This window comes from Leptodactylus fuscus, chromosome 6, assembly GCF_031893055.1.
Source record: "Leptodactylus fuscus isolate aLepFus1 chromosome 6, aLepFus1.hap2, whole genome shotgun sequence".
Classification (NCBI taxonomy): Eukaryota; Metazoa; Chordata; class Amphibia; order Anura; family Leptodactylidae; genus Leptodactylus; species Leptodactylus fuscus.
In genome coordinates, this window is record NC_134270.1 from 42942650 (window position 1) to 42956797 (window position 14148).

The window sequence follows — 14148 nt, forward strand, 5'->3', positions numbered from 1 at the left end:
CCGATCTTTTCCGATCCCGATCGCTCAACCCTAGTGGCAGACTTTCTTTAAAATATTCCTACAGTTCTATAACTATTATTTTTAGGCCAGAGGAGTAAGAGATGGCCATAGAAACAGATGGTTTTCTATTTTTCTAAATTGTCACGAGCATATGTGGCTTGTTCTCATATGGATAGAGTTTATAGACCTAGAAACAGTCATCTTTCCAGGAAAGATATTATTTAATTACCAATGAACTGGACATTCATTTACCCGGACGTTAATTTCATTTCTGTGTTGTAAGAACTGGCCATTAACTTGTAACCTCTGCGCTTCACAGCTAAATAAGACAAATGAAAATAATTGTGGTCCTTAAACCAAATTTCTCTAGAAATTTCACATGGGGGATGACAATTATTTCCAGATTATAGACCCCTTGATGTAATTCTAAGTACAGATCGCCTCGATTAACAGTTATGGAACACTTCATGGCCGATATTTACCGATCTGAGGCCAATCACATAGGACAATATATTACATTGTTACACTGTGTAATGGATTCAGGAGAACAAAATGTTCTGGACAAAGAAGATGAACTTTACTTAAAGAATAACTGGATTGATACGACCTCTGTGAAAAAAATATACTTGTCTTTTGGATAAGATTTGCGGTAGACCTCAAATCCATCATGGAATCCCTTTTGCATTGCTTTAAAGAGAGTCCAACCACCTCCGCCAAGCTTATTCAACTGTCAACTTTTTGTTACGTAGCACAATACCATGACAAACAATATACCTTTGTTATGTAGAACATAGTCATGCCTCTATACAATCACTGGTATCGCCACACCTAGAATATTGTGCACAATTTTGGGCCCCGATATACAAGAAAGACATATGTGAAGTTAAAAAAGTGCAAAGACGGGCAACCAAAATTATTAGGGGAATGGGTGGACTGGAGTACAATGATAGATTAACAAACTTGGGGTTATTCAGTTTAGAGAAAAGACGTCTGCGGGGAGATCTAATAACAATGTACAAATACATGAAGGGACAATACAAAGAACTTTCTGAAGATCTTACTCCAAGGCCAGTGACAGTGACATCATCTACGTCTGGAGGAGAGAAAGTTTCACAAGCAACACAGAAGGGGATTCTTCGCAGTAAGAACAGCGAGGCTCTGGAAGTCTCTGCCCCAGGAAGTGGTGATGGTGGATTCATTAAACAAATTCATATAGGGCCTGGATGCCTTTCTCAAAGAGAACAATATTACAGGTTATGGACTCTAGATTTTAAGGACACATTGATCCAGGGTTTTTATACTGACTGCCAGATTGGAAGGATTTTTTTCCCCTGAAATTGGGCAATTGGCATGGGCCTCATGTGTTTTTTTTGCCTTCTCCTGGATCACCACTGTAGGGATTGTAGGGTTATAGGTTGGACTTGATGGACTGATGTCTTCATCCAACCTCATCTACTATGTAACTATGTATTTTCCTTTTATATTTTTGGCAAAAAACACTACTTTGAAGTATTATGCAAATGATGCAGTTGGTGTATAGGGCAAGCCTTTAGCCCTTGAGCACTCTTCCAGCTCAAGTAGGGTGGGTGATTTTGTAGAAATGGAAGGATCTACTCTCACAGCATAGGATGGTGCAGACAAGAGATGGTAGGGATCTGAGTGGCAAAAGAAGTGCTCCAAAGCTGAAGGCCCTCCCCTCAAGGCATCAACTGCATCATTTGAATAAGACTTCAAAGCTGTTTTTCTCCAAATCTACAGTTATATACATAGCAAAGGTATAATATTTAACACAGTGGAGGCAGTAGAATATGCTTGGGGGTGATGTTTGACTCCCCTTAACCTACAAACCTTCTCTTACATTGCTCTCTCATTGGCCAGCCTAACCAGGTGAGCCATAAGGAGTGGAGGCAACCATAATGAAGATGTTTTCCCTATCCTTTTGCTTAATTTTATCTAGTGTGCCATTGTACTGAAAAAGCAGCCTATATGGCTACTATTGGGATCCTGGATAGAGAGGACTACTTCAAGATGTTTTTGCACCAATTTTGAAAGGGTCGTTTTTACAAGTTCCAGAATGTTTTACGTCATACATATGTATTTTCAGTCTATATATATGCCACTGCTCTGGGGGATATTATATTAATGTCCTGTAGGTGAACATTCAATGAAATTAAGCTGTCTTCTTTTTTATTGAAAGGGAAAGGGTTTCGGAGAATTGCAGTTAGATTCTATATCACCACAAATATGACAATTTAGAAAATGCCCTTCATAGCAATGGATGTGTGAGATAACTCAGTTGTTCAGCTAGAAGCTGAATTGACACTGAGCAGGCTGACAGCAGAGTTTGAGAAATATTATTGTCACCATTCAAGAAATTCCTCATTTCAGTGTAAAATATTAGTGTTGTGCTCTGTATCCAAGGTGCTGGGAAATTGCAGATCTTCTCCCATTCACTTGAATAGGAACAGAGCCGCTTCCAGCCTTATACATTGTGTGCTGTTTCTGGGAGCCAGATCAGCTGATCAGTGTGGGGTCTCAGTACTGGACCCTCACAATTCAGATACTGATAGATACAATATATATCACTATAGGATGATGCTATGTAAGTAAGTAAAATAAATGTAAGTAAGCAAAATATCCTGTTGAAAAGTCAACAATATCCAAAGCAATTTGGGTCTTTAATTTTAACATTTTATGATATACATTTTATGGTGAACGTTTTAAGCCGTGAATATTTTGTGAAAGTACACCTGTAAACACTGAACAGATGTACCAGTAGTTACCTGTACCTTTAGGCATGTGCGGATACAGATGTTTCCCCCTTTGGTGGCCTCTTGGCTTGGTATCTCCAGATATGTGTATCACCAACCAAAGAGCTTTTCTGAGAACAATACAGTTTCATGACAAGCGAGCACAAAGTGGTATGCTTATTATAGATGGGTTTCAGTCCATCAAGACTTTTGCTAGTATGTCATGATATGGCATTGAATTGATTTCAAGACAAATTGGAATGCCTAACCAAAGTACAGATCAGTTAAAGCGCACCTCCAGTAATAGAACAATTTTTGATAAATTATTATAAGAAACTTTGTAATATTTTATTAAAGTAATATATTTCCTTACATTTCCTATCAAAATTTATGTATGGAGAGGAGAGGGGGATGAGGCTGATAGAAAAGACACTTGAATAGCTGCAGCTGCTAAACGGTGCTATACTATGTGTGAAGGAACTCTTAACATTGCAGTGTTTCAAGATAAGACTCTACTACTGCACAAAACCCCAGCCCCTCCCCTCTCCATAGACTTCTGTGTATGAGGTGAATATGGAGACCTAGATAAATTAACAGTCTGAGTGAAGGTAAATCGGAGATGAACAGCCTAATAATTCACGGTTCCATCAATTACAGCAAGTTGTCTGAAAGCAACAAAGTGCCCCAGACAATGATGCTACCACCATCAAGTTTGACTCACTAAGCTGTTCTGTTTCTGAAATGCTGTGTTAGTTTTACCCCAGTAGGGATGAACACCTTCCAAAAGATTCCAGTTTCGTCTAGTCCGACCACAGAATATTTTCTCAAAAGTCTTGACAATTAACCCCTTAGAGACACAGCCCAAAAGTGACTTAAGGACCAGGCCTCTTTTTTCAAAACTGACATGTGTCACTTTAAATGGCAATAGCTTTGAGACGCTTTAACTTACACAAGTGATTCTGAGATTGTTTTTTTGTGACATATTGTACTTCATGTCAGTAGAAAATTTTTGTCGATATTTTTTGCCTTTGATTATGAAAAAATAGGAAATTTGATGAAAATTTGGAAAAAAGTGCAGTTTTCAAACTTTGAAATTGCAAGCCTTTCAAATGGAAAGCCATACTACCCAAATTTTTTGATAAATATAATTAACCATGTCTCTGATTTATGTAGAAGTCAAATTTTAATCACCCTTTCATTTTTTTCAGATATTATAAGGCTTACAAGTCAAGCAGTGATTTTCCAAATTTTCAAGAAAATTTCCAAATGACCCCATTTTGGAAACTAGACCCCTCAAGGAATTTATCAAGGGGTATAGTGAGCACTTGAACCCTACAGATGCTTCACAGATTTTTTTACCATTGAGAAGTGAAAATGAAAAATTACTTTTTTTATAATAAAATGTCACTGTAGCCCCAAATTTTTCATCTTCACGAGGGGTTAAAGGAGAAATTGCACCCCACATTTTGTTACGCAATTTCTCCCGAACACGGCAATACCCCATATGTGCTGGTACCCTAATGTACGGGCACACGGTCGCTCTCAGAACGGATGGAGCGCTAATTGGATTTTGTAGGCCAGATTTTGCTAAAATAGATTGCAGGCACCATGTTCCTTTTGCAGAGCCCCCAAGGTGCCAAAACAGTGGAAACCCCCAAAATGTGACCCCATTTTGGAAACTAGACCCCTCAAGGAATTTATCAAGGGGTATAGTGAGCACTTTGACCCTACAGGAGTGTAACAGAATTGGCCCAACAAAAGGAAAAGTGACATTTTTTGCTATAAAATGTAGCTTTAACCCCAAATTATGCATTTCCACAAGGGGTTAAAAGAGAAAATGCACCCCACAAATTGTCAAGCATTTTCTCCCAACTACAGAAATGCCCCACATGTGGACGTAAAGTGATGTATGGTCACACAGTGGGATAGAACAATAGTTGGAGGGTAGATTTGGCTGAAATTGGTTTTAGTTACCATGTCACATTTGTAGAGGCCTTGAAGTGCCAAAACAGTGGAAACCCCCAAAATGTGACCCCATTTTGGAAACTAGACCCCTTGACTTCAGTGACGTTAGTGTTAAATTACACCTCTTAAAAAATTTACCAAGAAGTATAGCAAACATTTGGATGCAGCTTGTATGGCAATAATTTATTATCCAGAAATTACTGCATAACCGGATGAAAGTAATTGTGTGCAGAGTACGTGATGGTATAAGGAGGCAATATTCCATGGAAAATAAATTCTAAAATTAATATTCCATGGAAGTGTGGTACAATCTAAAGCACTCCTTCATGCACAAGCCAGGTTTATCAGGGCAGGTGTCACACTGATAAGTGGTGTCTCTCCTTATTCCTCTTTTGTAACACACTCTGCATCTTTTCTGAGTTTTCCCTTTTTTAGCAGTTTGGGGGACTTCACCGGGAAAATGTTGCCCTGGTACTATACGGGAACCATGAGTTTCAGAAGTACTGGGGCCTGGCACTTCTAGGTCCCCAAATATCAGGGACTTGATAATTGCCTCCTGAAACTCAAGGAAAGTTCCTGTGTGGCCTGCACATCGTGATAGCACGTAAGAGTTATACAATGCCATCTGAACCATGTGCACGACCAGCTTTTTGTACCACACTCTTGTTTTTCGCATGGCACTGTAGGGCTTTAGGACTTGATCAGATAGATCAACCCCTCCCATGTACTTATTGTATGCCAGGATGCAGTCTGGCTTGGAGACAGTGGTACTGGTGCCACGCAGAGGGACAGAGGTGCTGCCGCTGCCATTAGCTGTGGTCAGTACAAGGACATCCCTCTTGTCCCTATACTTGACCAGCAGCATATTCTCATTGCAGACGGCACTACTCTCACCCTTTCTGAGGCGCTGCTCAATATGTGCCCTAGGGAGGCCTCTTTGATTTCTGCGCACAGTCCCACAAGCTGCAGTTCCTCTAGAACTCAGGGACCTAAAGAGTGGGATGCTGGTGTAAAAGTTATCCACATAGAGGTGATAACCCTTGTCCAGCAGTGGGTGCATCAAATCCCACACAATTTTCCCACTAACTCCTAGGATTGGGGGGCAGTCTGGGGGCTCAATCCTTGTGTCCCTTCCTTCATACACCCTAAATTTATAAGTGTATCCTGAACTGCTCTCACATAGCTTATACATTTTAATGCCATACCGTGCCCGCTTACTGGGCAAGTATTGGCGGAATTTTAGCCTCCCTTTGAAACTGATCAGAGACTCATCAATTGCAATGTTCTGATCAGGGATGTAGGACTCTGCAAATTTGGTACTAAAGTGTTCAATAACTGGCCTAACTTTGTATAAGCGGTCAAAATTTGGGGCATCTTGGGGCGGGCACTGGGAATTATCATTGTAATGAATGAACTTTAGGATACTTTCAAACCGCTTCCTGGACATAGCCATTCGATAGATTGGAGTGTTGTGCAAGACGTCTGTACTCCAATACTGACGAATTTTAGGTTTTTTCACTATGCCCATATGCAGAATAAGACCCCAGAAAATCTTCATTTCTGCTGCATTTACTGGGGTCCAGTTCTGTGGCCTGGCATAGGAAGAGGTGGCATTTTGTTCCAAAAATTGTTCAGTGTACAAATTCGTTTGGGCCACCATAAGATCTACAAACTCATCAGAGAAAAAGATTTTGAAAAAGTCATTTTCTCTGAAGCCCTCAGTCTCAATTTGTATTCCTGACCGGGCAACAAAGTCAGGAAGCTGAGGCTCATAATTTTCTGGGGGTGGGGTCCACATGGGCTCTACAGGTGGGGCAACTAACTCAGCAATTGTTCTGGGGCGCCTCCTTTGGGGTTGCTCATCACTGGAGGAGGAGGAGGAGGAAGAAGAGGAAAAATAAAGGAATGGGGCATTTTCCTCTTCTCCCTCGCTGGCGGTATCAGTGTCAGAGGCCAGTATGGCGTACGCCTCTTCTACTGAAAACCTTCTTTGGGATGATTGGGACATTTTTGTGTGTGTGTGGTGTTTTACTTGAGTATATAAAACTTTATTTCTTGAAACTTTATTTCTTGAAACTTTATTTCTTTGAAACTTTATTTCTTTGAAACTTTTTCAGTGTGGGGTGTGTGTTGTGCTTTAACACGTGTATTTTATGTAAAAAAAAAAACCAAAAAAAACCCTTCCCTTCTATCAAAAATGGAGCTATATATAGATTGAAAAAAAACTGAGCCAAAAATCACAAATGTGACCAATAACGTATATTTTATTACTGGTCAATTTGCGGTGGCGAATTTTACAAAAAAAAAAGCTTGTGCACAAACAAAATTCTCTTTTCTACCTACTAGAAAAAAAAACTGAGCCAAAAATCACAAATGTGACCAATAACGTATATTTTATTACTGGTCAATTTGCGGTGGCGAGTTTTACAAAAAAAAAAAGCTTGTGCACAAACAAAATTCTCTTTTCTACCTACTAGAAAAAAAAACTGAGCCAAAAATCACAAATGTGACCAATAACGTATATTTTATTACTGGTCAATTTGCGGTGGCGAGTTTTACAAAAAAAAAAGCTTGTGCACAAACAAAATTCTCTTTTCTACCTACTAGAAAAAAAAACTGCCCCCAAAATCACAAATGTGACCAGTAACGTATATTTTATTACTGGTCAATTTGCGGTGGCGAGTTTTACAAAAAAAAAAGCTTGTGCACAAACAAAATTCTCTTTTCTACCTACTAGAAAAAAAAACTGCCCCCAAAATCACAAATGTGACCAATAACGTATATTTTATTACTGGTCAATTTGCGGTGGCGAGTTTTACAAAAAAAAAAGCTTGTGCACAAACAAAATTCTCTTTTCTACCTACTAGAAAAAAAAACTGAGCCAAAAATCACAAATGTGACCAATAACGTATATTTTATTACTGGTCAATTTGCGGTGGCGAGTTTTACAAAAAAAAAAGCTTGTGCACAAACCAAATTCTCTTTTCTACCTACTAGAAAAAAAAACTGAGCCAAAAATCACAAATGTGACCAATAACGTATATTTTATTACTGGTCAATTTGCGGTGGCGAGTTTTACAAAAAAAAAAAAGCTTGTGCACAAACAAAAAAAAAAGAAAAGGAAAAAAAAATGCAAAAATGCAAAAAAACCTAACAAAAAAAAAAATAAAAATTTGGAGAAATGCCAAAAAGGGCTTTCTCAAAAAGGGGAGGGAAGTGAGTCTCTTTTCTGCACAGAATGCAGAGTTTAGGACCCAGAAGCTGGAGGAGCCAGACAGTCTCAGATGCCTCGGTCAGGAAAGGGTGGAGAGGAGATGGGAGGGGGGACGGGAGACGGCAGAGGGGAGAGATGGGCAGTAGAGGGCTGGCTGGGAGAGGACCTAGGACGTCTGGCAGAATCTGATTGAGGTATGACGCAGCGGTAACGCAGCAATCTCACGCACAGGGCTCACAGGGCAGCACGGGTTCTGCTCTGCTCGCAATTCCCAGAGGGAGTGATGTAAGCAGAGCAGTGCCCGAAGTTTACACTGCCCTGCACGCCATTGATTGGTCAATCTGCCATGATGCTGGCAGATTGACCAATTAAAACATCTGGAGGGGGTCGCACCACTGTACGCCCCCCAAACACTCGACAGGGATTGGTGCAAGGTGTAGCTCCAATCACTGTCACTTTTGTACCGATCTGTCGGCACAGATCATTGGATCTGTGCCAGCAAGCTGCAATTGGACATTGCGAAGCAATCGTCCAATTGCAGCGATCCACGTGGCAGGGAGGGAGTTAAATCTTCCGATTCATGTAAAGAAAGTTGTCTGCTGTCATGGACAGCAGCAACCTTCTTACAGTTTCCGTGTCTTGAGACACGGAGGCTGTTTATAACCATGACGTATTATTACTTCATGGTGCGCGAAGTACCTCGCGTCCATGACGTAATAGTACGTCAAAGGTCGCTAAGGGGTTAACAAGATGTTTTTTTGGCACATGTGAGAGAATCCTTTGTGTTCTTTTTGGTCAGCAATGGTTTTCTCCTTGGAACTCTCCCATGTATATTATTTTTGCCCAGTCTCTTTCTTATTGTTGAATCATAAACACTGACCTTAACTGAGGCAAGTGTGGTCTGTAGTGCTTTAGATGCTGTTCTGGGTAATTTTATAACCTCCTGGATGAGTTGTCAATACACTCTTGGAGTAATTTTGGTAGGCTGGCCACTCCTGAGAAGGTTCACCAGTGTCCCACATTTTCTTTCATGGATGATGGCTCTCACTGTGGTGCACTGGAGTATGAAAGCCTTAGAAATGGCTTTGTAACCTATTTTAGACTGATAGATGTTAATGAGTTTGTTTCTCATGTGTTCTTGAATTTATTCAGAACAGGGGGATAATATATTGCTTTTTGAGATCTTTTAGCCTACTTCATGCTGTATGACAGGTTTTATGTGTTTCTTTAGTCTACATTTCAGTGTGGTTAGTGAAATATAACTCAGGTTTCCACAAAAATTGTGGTTAATCATAGTTAAGTCATGGGGAAAGGGGGTGTATGTGTTTATTTGTTTCAAATTAAGCCAGGTTGTTTGGCATAACTTTTTCCCTTAAAAAAATTAAATCATCATTTAAAAATGGCGTTTTGTATTTACTCCGGTTATATTTGTCTGATAATCAAAATTGTTTGATAATTTGAAACATTTAAAGGGTTTTTCCCATCTCCTTCTCTCACCAGTTTCCCTGAGGTCTATTTCTCACCTCCTGTATTCTTCAGCAAGCTGGTGGGTGGGCTTTGCTTGTTTGACCCACCGAACACTATGAAGTACCACAGTAGACATTGCCTTTATTATTGCCTTTACTATGAGACATGATTTATTAATATTACTAGACATCTATAATAATGCAAATCAAGTAATAAGCACAATAAATGTATATTACTTTCCAGGTTTGAGATTAAATACTTATACATGCTCCCAAGGCAGACAATGGACTTGCAGTAAACTGAATATTTTCATATAGAGATACACACTGTCCAAGCCTTTATCAGCAAACTGCAATTAGCTGGATTGATTGTCCAGACAGCAGAGCAGAAGATAAACAGTTCTGAAAGTAATACGGAGAATTCAGCCCCCCGTCACGTCATCCGTCCTGGATCAGATTACAGACTGGGTGCCTTGACAATGATGTGTAAATAATGGGGAGGAATAATTTCACATAGCAGTCAAATGAAGAAGCATTGCTAAAGCAATGTATTTGGGAAAACTCTTGAATTTATATAAGCTAGCAGTTTAGATAGAATCCTTGAGATGGGAATACCTCTTTAAGGGTAAGTTCCCACTACTGATACGCTGCCTGATTCGGAACGTTAAAACACGTTCAGAATCAGCGCGTATAAAGCAGATCCCATTCATTTCTATGGGAGCCGGCATACGAGCGCTCCCCATAGAAATGAATGGGCTATTTTTTTCACTACGAGCACTCCCATTGAAGTGAATGGGAAGTGCTCGCGTGTACGGCTCGGAATGAGCTGAGCTAGTCGTACACGCGGGCACTTTCCATTCACTTCAATGGGAGTGCTCGTAGTGAAAAAAGCAGCCCATTCATTTCTATGGGAAGCGCTCGTATGCCGGCTCCCATAGAAATGAATGGAACTGCTTTATACGCCACTGATTCTGAACGTGTTTTAAGTTCAGAATAAGCTGGCGTATACTCAGTGTGAACTCACCCTAAGTGTGAAAAATGTGCAAAAACAAAATTAATTTGTAAGGGGACAAATATTTTTTCACAGTACTGTAGGTCCTTGTAGCCCATATAGATACAGTTTTGATATGACAAAAATTTCTAATATGATAATTTTACAAAAAATTCCTTTTTAAAAGTGTTTATTTCTTTAGTTAGTGTCGACATCTGACTATAAAGTGACTAATATTTTTTGTTGTGTTTGATTTTATGCTTTTGAATATCCCTTTAATACGTTGCAGCCTTCTAAAGTTACTATTAAGCAGCTTGCTATGGCTTAGGGATCTATAGTTAATTGTACTTCATCACAGGTTATGTTCTTATACCCAAAAATAAGCCAGGAAGTCCGTTCCTATCTCCCAAAACAGCCATTGCCGACGTGTTAGGTTTTATATCATTTCACTTGTTTTACTCGAGGCTTTTTTGAAATCTTCGTTTAATTTAATTTGCTCAGATTTGACTCGATTAAAGGGTATTGATTTTGGTCTATAAAATTGCACTCATTTATCAATACTGGCTGGCTTGTAAAATCGCATTGTTAATAAATCAAGCACTGTAGTGATCTCTGTGCTGTTATTGTAGATAGAAAACAAAGACAAACGGCTTCCCCTCTGGCTCTCATTGACAGAATAATATCATTAAAAGTTGCAGACAGCCATTATGGAAAAAGCTTTAAACATTAGGAGATGAAGACAATGCACGAGGTACAAATGAGAAATATCTTTCTGTGTGTCAATATAATATGGTAACCTTTCAGTATAGCGGAAATGTCTTCCATCTTTGCTCTTGTCTGTTCCTTCACAATTTATCTAGCTGTCTGCCCTAGCAAAAGAGGCATAGGGATATTTTAAGGATGTCTTCTTCAAGTGCCTTCTTGCTATTTTTCTTCATCTCCTGTTTGTCATTTTGTAACCCTCTTTGAACATGAGAAGAAATAGAACATCTTCTGTTCAAATAAATCTTAAAGTGACCCTCCTGGGAAACCAACCTCAAATAATTGTGCTTACTGGGTCCTACTGTTCACCAGATCCATGGGATTCTTCCTTTCCTGTGGTGGGAATTGTAAGTATAACGTTGGAGCTGAGTATATATCTTTCTTTCAACAAAAGTTGACATTAAGAACCTTTTCCCCAGAGGTTCACTTAAAGAATACTTCGAGCAGTGAGAAGAGTATATTGATTCTCTTGGATGCAGCGACCTGTCTAGTTATATGATTAAATTTGTAAGAATAGGACTGCATGTAACATGGATAGGTCATGGATTAGATGGGAATAGACTCTTATATAACCAAGCAAATCCTGGACAGAAAAACAGCAGCAGGAGATGAGTGACCTGTTGTGTAGGGGGCAGTAGTATGTTTAACCATGACATATGTATGAGGATATAGCAATGAAAGGGCAGGGCTGAAGACACTGTAGACAATAAGATCATAGGAATGATAAGAGCAGCAGGAGAGGAGTGTGCTGATTTTGTGTAAGAAATTTACCTGTTTGCAGATGTGATTATGATTGATAGGACAATGAAGATAGGGCCCTGTCATTATGTGCTTGCAGGGTCAGACTGTCCCACTGGGTAAACGGGGAATCCCCCAGTCAGCCACGAGCTTTCACTACCAGTGCTCATTTCCCCAATGCAGAAGCATTGGTCAGGGGCCCAATCGGGATTTTCAGTGGCCAGGTCAGGCCCCTGAACCAATGCATTTGCATTGACAAACTGAGCACTGATAGTGGCAGGGGCCGGATTGGTTAACTCGGGGCCCCAGGCTGTCGGCAGCACTGTAATGATTAAAGATGGCCGGCTGCCGACTATTTCCCAGGGCCCTGACACACACAGAGGGGCCTCCTGCCAATGGTATACTTTCCCTATTAATATAGGGAAGGTATATCTCAGGAGGACTGAGGACACCAGGGGCAGCAGCTGCAGCAGATATCGCTGCAATCTTATAAAGAGCTTTCTGTGCAGCCTGGACTTTCCCCCTCCCCCTCCCAGCAGTGAGTCATCGTTTAGATTGTATGGTGTGGGGACAGAGACAAGCCTGCTGCGATATTCCACTTTCTGCTTCACCAATGTGAGTATATTTTTTTCTTTTTTTGGTAAAATGTAATATGTATATGTGTACATTTGTTTAACCCTTAAGTACTATCATGGTGTCTATCATACACCACTACCATACACATATCATTATGATAGACACCATGATAGTACTTAAGGGTTAAAGTATGTGTCTTGTATAATGTGTGAGGACTGTATGTTCGTATACACAGTATGCTGAATAATGAGTGAGTGTATGTATATAGGTGAGTATATATAGTATTCATATATGTATATATATGAATGTATATAAATGTATATGTGCTATAATAATGTATATGAGTGAGTGTATGGCTATGTATGAGTATATATAGTATTGATATAAGTATATGTGGCTGTTTATGTGAAAAGGGCCCACACTGTCGATATGGAGTTCTTGGTATCATTGTAACGGTTATGGTGTAACATTGTCCGAAACATATTTTTTAATAAATAAATAAATAAAAAATATTTTTAAATAAAATTTTTGCAGAAAACAAAATTGTGATTTTTTTTACCCAAATATGTTTTGGACTATTTTCTCTATAATTAGTATCGACGATCTGGGCCCTTTTCACGTAAACAGCCACATATACTTGACTTATATATGGTATGCTATCATGTGCCCGTGACTTCGTCTGTGGTTTGTTGCGGTGCTGAGCCGCTTATATGTAGCGAACTCATGGTGGCTATGATCCACCACACTCCTTACGCCATTGGGCCCCCTCCCTATTTACGGCTTGCCCCCCGCACCCCCCATTCCCCGCACACCAGGGCTCTCCCCCCCTGCACCAGGTCTCTTCCCCCATGCACGCGCTACCGCGCCCATGCGCCTTTCCCCCCATACGCCTGCCCGCGCCTATGCCCTGCCTTCCCTTGCAGTGCGACCGCAGCAGGTCCCCTGTCTGTGCACTGGTTCCTTCTCCCCCTCATAACCCCCCCAAACCACCACCACCATCACCCCAAAGCCCCAGCCCACCCCCACATCGCGTGCCGGCACTGCTACATCGCAGCCTATGCCGCACAGCACCACCAGTCATGGCCTAGGCTGAGCAGCACCTAGCCCCGCTGTACTCACCCCAGTAGTTGAGGCCATACACGTCTCCCGCGGCCGCTATCTATGCCGGCATGTGCGGTCCATTCCCGAGCGTATGCTCGTGCAGCCGCAAGCTAAGCCGGCATGTGCGATCCACTCCCACACATGTGCTCGGCAGGCCGTTAGTGAAGCCAGCATGTGCGCTCCACAGCCTAGCATGTGCCGAGATGCCATTGTGCTCGGCTTGCAGTCCGACCGTTAGCTCCGCCCACACAGTAGGGCCAGTCAAAGACCTGGGATGACGTAACCTCAGGTACTTGAGTGTAGCCCAACCAGCAAATCATCGTTAGTAGTCGGGAAGTGCGGGTGTGCAGGGGGCTAGTATGTAGCCTATGTTTCAAACCGGGACAAAATACTGTATATGTATGTGTAAAATTGCAGCCAAATCTTTTCAGACCCCAGAGTATAATAATTGGAGACCCAGGGGGAGAAAAACATAAAAAACCCTCTGTTACTTACCTATCTCCCATCTCCTATGCTGTCGGCCTCCGAAGTAGTCGATCTTCAATGACGTCAGACGTCACACGACCCGGGACACAGGTCGGGGTC